We start from the raw sequence: 9110 nt of genomic DNA on the forward strand, positions 1-9110 counted from the left end.
AATGTCATATAGCTTTCAAAGTTTTATTATCACTCATAACTGACTTAGTATTATTGCTAACTTAACTCAATTGTAATATGTAGCGCAAGTTCAATTGGGATAATGGGATTATTGAGCTTGTTAGAGAGGGGTTCTTAAAGATAGCCAAGAAACGAATGAAAGGCATTGTTAGTCAAGCTAAAACTAGTGGTAAATAACCTGTTTGGATTGGTGGAGAACTGTGGGCTGAGATGTGTGCTCATTGGATTGAACCTGATGTAATGGAGATGAGCTCAAATGCTTCACAGTGCAGAAACTTCGATCGTGGTGGTCTTGGAGTCCACAAACACCTTGCCGGTCAGAAATCATATGTGCAAATTCATCAAGAAATAGTAATTTGAGACTTTGTACTTACATCCACTTACATCCGATATTGCTTCCATGATTTTAACATTTTACAATTTCTTTATAGAAGGAAGATTTGGAGCGTCCGGTATCATTTGGCAAAATGTTCATGAAAACACATACTCGAGCTGGCGGATCATTTGTTGATCAAAAAGCTAAACAAGTAGCTGAGACTTATGAGAAAACATTAGAGGAGAGACTGTGTGAAGTGGACGATGATGGTCCAGAAAATTCAGGAAATTCTTCTGAACGTTCAACTCATCGTACTCTCAGCATTGATGAAAAGAATGAAATCTTTCTTGAGGTAACTCCTTAGTTTCTTTATTTTGATGAGTGTATGATTATTCTTAAAGTAACTCCTTAGTTTCTTCGTATTGATGAAAATAATGAGTATTTTGCTTTCTTAATTACCGCATTTTGGTTTCTTAATCCGCATGGTTTCTTTATTTGTTGAGCATTTTGGTTTCTTAATACTTGTTTCTAGCCTTGACTAGTGAAATGCTTTTGTTTTTCTTTGTTTTAGTGTACTCAAACAGAGGAGAAGGTAAAACCTTTTTGGCCTTGGATCTCTTGTTGAGACACTTAGGAAAGGGAAAAGGAAAGAAAGCTATACAGAATCTTCTCCATCAACACTTGTGGAGCTTAAAAAAAAACTTCGCCGCAAGATAGCTCATCTAGATGCTGAGAATGATCCGCCAGCTCGAGTATGTGTTTACTACAAGCTTCATTCACTACAAGGTAAAATCTCTAGGTTAATCTGATTTAAGGGTTGACTCAGTTTTCATTTGAGTGTCATTAGAGTTTTAGTATTTTTGAGTATCAGTCTGCTAAGTTTTTTTCCTTATTTCATTTCAGATATACAGATTGAGTTATTTTATAGTTTTATATTTCAGAGTTGAGAATGATGTGTAAAGAGGTTCGTGAGGAAGTGAATCAAGCTAGAGACAAGGCAAACTAAGTTGAAGGAAAGGAGTATATGACAACATAAACTCAAACAATCTTCCAAAGCAGCTCAAGAAAACTAAATGCTCAACAACAATAACAAGAAGATGAGCAACAAAAGATTATGATTTTTCTCATTTAATTTTGTTCACATCATTAGACTCGATTTTTAAGTTCGACATCTATAAAAAAAAAGACATGTTGTACTTGTAAATTTTTTTTTTTGTCCTTGTAAATTAAAATTGAGGTTTTTTGGAATTTAAAATTGGTAACAGAATAAAATTAAAAAAATTGCATTATATATACAAATGAGATAATATTTAATTGCATACATACAAACGCTATTGTATACTACAATATGACAGCAGAACAAAAAAGGCTATCTAAAGTGGCTGACCTACGATGACGAGCGCAAATACAGCATTTCTTAAAAAGCTATGGTAGCGTTAGATAGCGTTTTTCAGACGTTAAAAACGTCATTTTTCTTGTAGTGAATGAAGACCGATAAGCTTGTCATCTACATGAAAGATAAAGACCCAGAATTTGTAACTTTTATGGCTTCCTTGCATAATTCAACTGTACTAGCAACCACACCAGGCACCACACCTGAACACACCATACCTGAAGACATCATACCACCAGCCACCGTGTCAGGTACCCACCAGCCACCGCGTTAGGCACAACACACACCCACCACATCTCCTTTCTCCACTTACTCAAACATCTAAACAATGACTTCTAAAAAACATGAATTGCTTGTTTGATGTTATTTCTTGTTTTGCTTTAGGATGATCTTTTTGGTTAATGAATTATTATGATAATCTTTTTGGTTAATGAATGATTATGATATCTTTCTTAATAAATTGGTTTTCAATTTTAATTTATTGTGATTCATTCCAAATATAGTAGATAAAACAGATTTCTTATATGCCAAAATGTCACCAAATTGTGACCAAATATGCTTCTATAAAACTATCAGATTAGTGGCAAAATGGTTACTAATATCCGAGGACTACTTTGCGACGCAGATAAGGAGTCTTAAATTAGTCACACAATTTAATCACTAACTTGCGACTGACCTGTAACTACATTTACGACCGAAGTTTCCAATATAAAGAATTCTGTAAAGAGTCGCTTATTTGCGACTATAGATAGTTGTCATAATTCAGTCGTAAATTTGCAACCATTTTGAGACACGTAAATTTTGCGACCTTTTTTAGCGACCATCTGAAATAGTTGTTTATTAGTCGCAAAGTAGGTATTTACGACTGTTTTGCGACTATTACTGGAGTCGCTAATCGCAGATTTTCTTGTAGTATGTTATCATCTTCATTTTTACATTTGTCAAATGTTTTAGCATTACCTCTCATTCTTCATTTTGGCTTTGATTCTTCTTCTCTTGTGTCTTAATATCTCATCATAGGCTTATCAATGACGTAAGTAATGAGTAAGAAGATCTAGTTTTTATTATTTTTGAATTCTTTTATTAATTGTAATAAATAGTAAATAAATTAAATTAGTATTTAAATCAAACCAACATAACTTAACTATTTTATGTTGACGAATATTACTGTTCCATTCTCTTTTATGGCAATGCAAATAGGAACCTTAGTTATCAGGTTCAAAGTGTTAGTGAAATCATTTTAAATGTTTATAGTGTTAGTGAAATTATATCAAGGTTTAAAGTGCTACTCAGTGATACTTTGAAGGTTAAAAATGTAATATATATATATATATATATATATATATGGGTGTCGATGTAAAGATAAGATAAGAGACAATAATCTTTCTCTTGTTCTCCTCCACACTTATTCGTGACTATTCAACTTCTTTCTCATGTTGATCTTCTTGTTTTTGATTAAATCTTTTAATTTTAGTATTTACATAATTATCATTCCGCAAATCTGACATGGTATTAGAGCAACTATTGAATCTCCCTCTTCACATTTCTATGATTCTGATTGTCCTCAAAGGAGAAAACTATTTGATATGGTCAAGAACCACAAAAATCACGTTGTGTAACCGCAAACTTTGGTGCCATGATGAAACCTCTCAAGCTACCAAACATGATGAAAATAAACCATCAAAGAAGATGATGAGGAGGCTATACTCGCCAAGAAAATCAAATAGTTCCAAAAATCAAACTATCCTTGCCACTCTCCAAAAATCACTTGAATCCCCCATTTTTTGAGAGACTCTCAAGAATATGAAGATGACTCAGAGGTGGGAGAAGAGTCTATGATTCATGAGAAAGGAAAAATGGAGGAAAGAGAGCCTAGTCCACAACCTCTTAGACAAGACCCTACTCCACAACCTCTCCAAAGAAGCACACAGGGTCGTAGTAATTCCTCCACTTGGAAAGAAAATCAAGTCTACAACAACAATCAAGCTGTAGCTCATACAATTCAAGCATATTGTTTTGTCTCCCTTTAGCCTACCAATAATCAAGTCTTTCTTGACAAAATTGAGCAATGCCACATCTCTCAAAGCTATGAGGAGGCTTCGAAAATTAAAGAATAGATGAATGTGGTTGATGATGAGTGTGACACCCTAGTTTCAGAGACTTGCGGAGAGGTTTGAAAGAATTTATTTGACCACCTATGTCACCAAAGTGAAATTATTTTTTCGGTCAAGGGTCCTGAGAGAACTCTAGAGTTAAGCGTGCTTGAGCTGGAGTAGCCCCAAGATGGGTGACCTTCCGGGAAGTGACAGTCGGAACTGTGCGAGTGAGGAAAAAACACAGGGAAAGATCATGTGGTGATTTGTAGAGACGGTAAAAAGTCTTTAAAACCTCCCGGACGTAGCAAACTGACTGTCGGATATGGATGGGCTCACAGGCCTAGTGAGAGGACGTGAGGCCCATTAAGGAAGGTGGGCTCATGGAGTGGGATTGGACATGGGGCCCACTAAGATGTGGCGATCGGGGCATTACAAGTGGTATTAGAGCCGAACCTAGACGAGTGTGGAGTCGAGTGAGCTCACACCGTCGGGGATGACGGTCTTGGTCTGCAACGAGGTTGTTGCGATCTGTTAGTGGGGGTGAATTATGACACCCTGGTTTCAGAGACTTGCGAAGAGGTTTAAAGAATTGATTTGGCCACATATGTCACCAAAGTGCACTTATCTTTTCGGTCAATGGTCCTGAGAGAACTCTAGGATTAAGCGTGCTTATGCTCGAGTAGTCTCAGGATGGGTAACCTTCCGGGAAGTGACTGTCGGAACTGTGCGAGTGAAGACAAAACACACGGAAAGATCATGTGGTGATTTGTAGAGACGGTAAAAAGTCTTTAAAACCTCCCAGAGGTAGCAAACTGACTGTCGGATATGGATGGGCTCACGGGCCTAGTGAGACGACTTGAGGCCCATTAAGGAAGGTGGAATCATGGACTGGGATTGGACATGGGGCCAACTAAGAGGTGGCAGTCAGGGCGTTACAAGTGGTATCAGAGCCGAACCTAGACGAGTGTGGAGTCGAGTGGGCTCACACCGTCGGGGGTGACGGTCTTGGTCTGCAACGAGGACGTTCTGATCTGTTAGTGGGGGTGAATTATGACACCCCTGTTTCAGACACTTGCGGAGAGGTTTAAAAGAATTCATTTGGCCACATATGTCACCAAAGTGAACTTATCTTTTCGGTCAAGAGTCCTGAGAGAACTCCAAAGTTAAGTGTGCTTATGCTAGAGTATTCTCAGGATGGGTGACCTTCCGGGAAGTGACTGTCGGAACTGTGCGAGTGAGGATAAAACACAGGGAAAGATCATTTGGTGATTTGTAGGAATGGCAACAAGTCTTTAAAATCTCCCAGACGTAGAAAACCGATCGTCGGATATTGAAGGGCTCATGGGCCTAGTGAGAGGACGTGAGGCCCATTAAGGAGGTGGGCCCATGGACTGGGATTGGACATGGGGCCCACAAAAAGGTGGCGGTCGGGGCGTTACAAGTGGTATCAGAGCCGAACCTAGACGAGTGTGGAGTTGAGTGGGCTCACACCGTCGGGGGTGACGGTCTTGGTCCGCAACGAGGACATTGCGATCTGTTAGTGGGGGTGAATTGTGACACCCCGGTTTCAGAGACTTGGGAGAGGTTTGAAAGAATTGATTTGCCCACCTATGTCACCAAAGTGCACTTATCTTTTTGGTCAAGGGTTCTGAGAGAACTCAAGAGTTAAAAGTGCTTGAGCTGGAGTATTCTCAGGATGGATGACCTTCCGGGAAGTGACTGTTGGAACTGTACGAGTGAGGATAAAACATAGGGTGGTGATTATGTAGCAACGGTAACAAGTCTTTAAAACCTCCTGGACGTAACAAACTGGCTGTCGTATATAGATGGGCTCACGGGCCTAGTGAAGAAGGTGCGCCCATGGACTGGGATTGGACTGGGGCCCACTGAGGTGGCGGTTGGGCGTTACAATGAGGTTGGAGCTGTGGAACGCAATCATATGTGGGATGAAGCAGGTCATCCTCCTGATAAAAAGAGCGATAAGCTCAAAACAAGTGTTCACCATCAAATATTCGAGCAATGGAGAAATAGAATGCTACAAGACTCACTTAGTGGCACGAAAGTTTACTCAAACCTATGGGGGATGACTACACGGACACACTTGCTCTAGTGGCCAAACTCAACATGATGAGGGTTGTTCGTTCTTTAGCCATTAATTTTTTTGGCATTTGGGCAGACTGATGTCAAGAAGCGTACTTACAAGAAAAAATTAAAGAGAAACTTTACATTCCTCCACCGCCCGACCATCAATAGTTTAAAAAAATCTCTAGAGACATGGTATCACAAGTTAAGCTTCACACTCAAAGAAAAAAGGTTCAAGAAGTCCAAGTTGGATCGCTGATACTATTCACTCTCCAAAGTCCGAAAGGTATAGTTGTAGGTATTGAAGACGTTAAGTTTCTTTCTTAAATCGATTTTTGACAATAAAGACCTAAGAAAACTTAAGTACTTCTTTGAGATTGAAGTATGCCGGTCTCTAGAAGAATTAAAAATATTATATGAATTTGAAGAATAAACTGAGTCTTAAAAATATTCGATTTTCTTTGGAGTCTTATAAATCACTCAAAAGGAAATTTTATTTGCACAATTTATATTGAAAAGCACTAAAGTCCTAGTTCAAACGTTGATCAGTTTGTATGCATTTGTTACTTATGTTTATATTTTAAAGAGGCAAAATAACATTAGACCAAACAATATCGACTTTAATTTATTACGATTATGGGTTACATTTTACTTAATCTTTTCTTTAGAAAAATTCGAGAATCACCAAAATAATACTTGATATATTTCCAACAACATTATTCCTCATGATCAAGAACTCTGGTATTGGTTTGATTGTTGAGAATTCATCATTACACTCATTCATCCATGTTATCGTACCACCGACACTATTGTTTAAACCGTCATAGTCATAATTTTTTACGCAGCCTAGATATATATTATGAGAACGAAAATCAATCGCATTGTCCGCAAACAACTTTAATTGTTTTCTCGTATCTGATATATATCGAATTAACTGATAAAATTTTTGGTAATATCAGAAAGATCCAATGTTGAAATTTCCGAGGTTGATTTTAGAACCTCAAAACAAAGTGAAGAAAGATCTTTTTTCTTGGTGCAGATAAACTCCATTTGAGCTTTTGTAGTCATCATACAAATTTTTGTATATGATGAGACAACAAAAAGTAAAACCACAATAAAAAACAATAAATAATTTCTTTTGACGGATGCTACCATCTTTTTTTGTTTCAAGTATTTAAGAACTTATGTGATGTGAGATTTATATAGGATAAAACAGATCTTACATTTCAATATGTTAATAGATTATGTACCATAATAAAATAGTTTTACAATGTTTTATTTTGTGAGATTTACCCAGTTTGGCACAAATATGAGATCTCATTACTAGTTTAACTCTCGGAATTATACTAGAACTAGATTGACCCAACATTTTAGTAAAAAGACCAAAAAGGCTAAGTTGTTTTTATTACTCAATTGTATTTAACAAAAAAAAGGAAAAAAAAAAGAAAAAATATTACAAAGGGGAAAAAAATCTATTCGACCATATTTTTTTTCCCCGACGAACACTTAACCAAAAAAATAACTTTGGTTCTTCCTCTTTGCATCTTTCACTTCCCCGGCGAGGTAGAGGTCGAATCGCATTAATTTTTTCGTCAAATTGACAATAACAACCCTAATCGCCACCGCTGCTCCTTGTTTTGTTCGCCGGCGCAGTCGAAGCTTTGTTACAACCGCTGCTGCTCTCTGTCGATTTCACCACAAACATAATCCGGCGAATCTAAAAGCCACGGAACCGAAACGAGGAGTTTGTTGTTGGTCTGATTTGGTAAGTATCATGTGTTGCATGTTGTTTGGATTCAATTTAGTTTCGGGTTGATTATAATCGGTGGTGCTCTCGATTTTTGGCTTGTTTAATTTATCCCCTTTTTGTTGCAGATCTTGCTCCTCAATTGTTTCGGTGGTCCTCAAAATAATCGGTGGCTTTTAGTTTCATAAATCTGGTAAGGAAAACGTCTAATTTGATGGGATTTGTTTAGACAAAATAATTTCCCCCAATTCGACAGTGAATGATTTAATTTGTGAATTGTTACAGCTACCGAGCACTGTGTTTTATCAAACCGGTGACTGAAATTTCCGGCGGTGCTGTTTACCTTCCAGCAAGAAGTTCTTTCTTCCATTGTTCTCAAATTTAGTCCTTTGGTGAGTTTCGTTTAACTTCATCGGATACCTTTTGGTGATTTCTTTGGCCAAATTCTTGTTTGATATAGAGTTTTATTGATTTAGACACATATTTATGCAATGTTAAATATTGATTTATACACATATTTATGCAATGTTAAATATTTTGGTGATCAATTTTTATTGATCTCATTCACACATGTTTTTGTTCCCGTTTTGTTGCAGATCTTGGTCCAATATTGCTTTGGTGGTTCTCAAAATTAACGGTGGATTCAATTTTCAGTGGGTTCAATTTTCTGTGGCTTCAATTTTCATTTTTCTGGTAAGAATTATGTCTAATTTGATGGACTTTGTTTAGATAAATTAATTTGCCCCCAGTTCAACAATGAATGATTTGAAAGTTGATTGTTATAGCTACAAATTTATTTCATTGTTTTACTTAAGTGACAGTTTTTTTTTTCATTCTCGTGGTTGAGAATCGGATATGTTTGGTCTTCAGCCAGCTAAAATTTTTAGATTGTTTTGTTGGATTAGTGTAATATTTTACAGATGTTTTGTTTGTGATGGGTTTAAAATGTGTTTGAAGCTAATCCTATCATTATATTTGTTGACTCATGATTTAAATTTCAATATTTATAGGAATGGCATCCTCGAGTACAGTCTCAAAATATCCTCCTCGCCTCTATGAAGAAGGAAGATCTCCCTTGCAAAACAGGAGCATGAACCACAATTGCTATTTGTCAAAAATTGGGAAAATGAAAGAGGGTTTAGTCTTGGATGTTGATGTTCATATATTTTACCATGTTTTCCTTTAGTTTATTCACATCTTTTGCATCTTTTGCTAACCATTTTCATCATTGTTGTGTAGCTTTAGGACTAATCATGCATTAGAGTTTAGTTGCATTGCATTTGCATCTTTTCATGCATAAACAGGTGATTTTGGAGCTTAAGGAGCATGGAAACAATCCTGAGGAGAAGTGAAGCAATCTTGAAGGGAAAGCAAGAGAGTTAAGGCTGAAGAACCAAGGTCCAGAGTCCAACTCGACCAAGCACTCGACCGAGTGGGTAGATGGACTCGACCGAGT

The 9110-nt window shown here is 37.1% G+C and overlaps 1 long non-coding RNA gene and 1 pseudogene across 1 annotated transcript; one reads left to right on the top strand and one right to left on the bottom strand.

Annotated features, from left to right (window-relative positions):
* On the bottom strand, window positions 6560–7062 carry LOC104733881 (annotated as a pseudogene).
* Window positions 7411–8845, top strand: LOC109128156. The gene is made up of 5 exons (XR_002034607.1): window positions 7411–7672; window positions 7783–7847; window positions 7940–8046; window positions 8251–8347; window positions 8665–8845. It is a non-coding gene; the product is annotated as an uncharacterized LOC109128156 (long non-coding RNA).

The sequence above is a fragment of the Camelina sativa genome, chromosome 12 (assembly GCF_000633955.1).
Source record: "Camelina sativa cultivar DH55 chromosome 12, Cs, whole genome shotgun sequence".
Taxonomy (NCBI): Eukaryota; Viridiplantae; Streptophyta; class Magnoliopsida; order Brassicales; family Brassicaceae; genus Camelina; species Camelina sativa.